The sequence below is a fragment of the Plasmopara halstedii genome (genome assembly GCF_900000015.1).
Source record: "Plasmopara halstedii genome assembly, contig: Scaffold_614, whole genome shotgun sequence".
Lineage (NCBI taxonomy): Eukaryota > Oomycota > Peronosporomycetes > Peronosporales > Peronosporaceae > Plasmopara > Plasmopara halstedii.
The window spans coordinates 2,761,637-2,761,997 of record NW_020187532.1 but is presented as its reverse complement, the minus strand read 5'-3'; positions in this window follow the sequence as shown (position 1 = coordinate 2,761,997).

Here is a 361-nt window from a genome sequence, read left to right as displayed (position 1 = left end):
GCGTTTGGCAAACAGACTCGGGCAAGCTTTCAGTCAAAGTCTTCTCAGCATGCTACCAAACTTTTGGAAGTGATTCACAGTGACGTGTGTGGTGAAATGCAGACTTCGACATTCAGTGGTATGCGGTACTACATAGGCTCAACAAGATTCCAATCGACGTAAACTTGGCCACAAGCGCAAATGTTTCTTCATAGTCAATGCCGCACTTCTGCGCGAATCCTATAGCTAATAAGCGTGCCTTGTATCGCTCGATCTCACCGTCTTGGTTCTTCTTGATGCGAAAAACCCGTTTGTTACCATTTGCTCTGCGCCCATGTGGAAATGACACAAGCTCCCATGTCTTATTCTTGCGAAGTGACTT